This window comes from Haemaphysalis longicornis, unplaced genomic scaffold (assembly GCF_048455015.1).
Source record: "Haemaphysalis longicornis isolate Haplotype H1 unplaced genomic scaffold, Haemaphysalis longicornis Haplotype H1 scaffold_7, whole genome shotgun sequence".
Lineage (NCBI taxonomy): Eukaryota > Metazoa > Arthropoda > Arachnida > Ixodida > Ixodidae > Haemaphysalis > Haemaphysalis longicornis.
Window position 1 is genome coordinate 100,316,833 of NW_027526422.1, and position 2,085 is coordinate 100,318,917.

A 2,085-nucleotide genomic window follows, 5' to 3' on the forward strand; every position below is an offset into this window, starting at 1 on the left:
TGATAATGATAATGAGCACAATGTGGCTAATGTACGATTATTAAATCTAACCGACATGGTTAGTGAGCGGAGTTAGTACTCCCCAGCGGTTGGGTTTTCTTAGACTTGCGTTAATTTAAAAACGGAAACTAAAATATAAATGTAAAATATTTAAGTTTCTTCGTTTTATTGAAAGAGGCGGTTCAACATAACTCGGCAAAGTATGGCAAAAGCGTAGCGTTAGATGGATCTGACAAAGATAGAAAGAACAGGGGGGAATATTGCAGGGTCCCCACTTGGCGGTGAAGCAAAATTGTTCACGTTGAGGTTACCCGTGGTAGTTTTACTTCGAAGAATAAAAAAAATCGTGCCGTGACCAGGATTCGAACCTGGGTTATTGCGGCCACAACGCAAGGTACTAACCACTATACGATCACGGCTGTCCAGACGGGACTGCGGTGGCAGCGAAGAAAGTAGGAATGACGCTCGATGCGGACCTGGTTTCAAGAGAAACTGGGTCGGCGAGCAAGCATAAGCTCAACAATAACGGGCACGATAGCGATCGGGGAAAAACGCCCTCCACTGTAACTCGTATTCTTGCCAAAGAAACCAGCTGCAGTCAGTGCATTCTTTAAACCTTTCATTTGTTCATGGCGCTCATATCTATGGTGAAACTACATCATGTCGTTTCTATGAGTTTTCGGGCCCGTCGTCGTCCCCGACATTGCGAATGCACAAAAGATACTAAAGCCATTTCCTTTGACTTTTTATTTGTATTTGTTTTGGTGGCCATATATTTCTCGTACTTTCTCTTCTTCTTACCCTTCTGCTAAAGAAGCATCTTGTTTGGGGATCGGCCATAGTGGTCCAAAGGACTATCGCGGAGGAAGACAATGGTAACCGTTCGTAAAGACTTCTCAAGGGATCGCAACGGATCGTCCAAGGGTGCAAAAAGCTCCCAAGCGAGTCGCAACAAAAGTTTGGTTCATTCCAACAATTGCCTCGTTAGAGCCATACTGACAACATTTTTAACGTCAACCTCACTCAAAAAAGCTATATAATTAGGGAAAACGGTAATGGCCATGCGACCCACTAGCTCATTTCCCGCAACAGAACGTATGATGTCATAAGCTGAGCTGTGTGACTGGCTAGGCCGGCGAAGGAAACGCAAGTTATGCTGGGATTATAATCTTGCTGAACGAGCTAGTTGAGCTTATATTTAGGGCACATTCTTTTTATAGCAGCAAGAATGGTGGGGTAACCGCTAAAACGATAAGAAACGATTATTATGAACCCTAGTAAAAAACACGGCAGGTATAGAAATCCGGGCAGAAGCAAAGCGCTAACACTGGCACTTCCGTGGTATTGCAACGCCATCTATAAAACCGGTCCCTTAAACAATATAACCAAATAGTCGTCTTTGAGATGGCAGCAGCCCTGGTCAGCATGCTATCTTTAATTTTGAAGGAGTACCTATTGACGCTAAATTTTCGTGTTACGTTTTTTTGGCTGCTATGGGAGCCTACCAGCCCAGTAATCATAGAATGGCACATTAGACGGTACATTGGAATGGCACCATTAGCGTAAACAATCGTTTACAGCGTCGTTTATTCGTGTCAGTTTCGGTTTCGACAAAACGAACGCGCAGTAGCCGCCATGACAGGAGGGCACCTGTGACGTCACCACTGTTGTCGCAGGGCTCACAGTCTTGACGCGCGCGCCCAGACCGACCGATGTCTTCACCATCCCCATGCGCCGAAGCGCAGATGACGCATGTCCGAAAATCATGACGTGTACACAGGGCGCAGCAGCGCACGCCAACCGCAGCCAGCGCATCGGCTACGTTACGGGAGCCCCGATGTCGGCAGGTGGGACAAGGCATGGAGGAAAGAAAAGGTATTCTTTCCTCCATGGGGCAAGGAGAAGTCAGTGAGTGAGTGGAAGATGCAGACATGCTGGCCCGCTCTGGGCTTTCTTGTGCGGGCAAAGATTAAAATGGATTTAAAATTTTATACTGAACGGTTACTATTTACACTTGCTGCGAGATATCTCCTGATAAAAAAGAAGCATTTTACATAGTTATCTCAGCTTTGAAATTTCTTGTCA

The 2,085-nt window shown here is 45.7% G+C and overlaps 1 non-coding gene across 1 annotated transcript; it reads right to left on the reverse strand.

Moving 5' to 3' along the window:
• Positions 1-347: 347 nt before the first annotated feature.
• On the reverse strand, positions 348-419 carry Trnah-gug (transfer RNA histidin (anticodon GUG)). The gene has a single exon. It is a non-coding gene; the product is annotated as a tRNA-His (tRNA).
• Between the last annotated feature and the right edge of the window lie 1,666 nt (positions 420-2,085).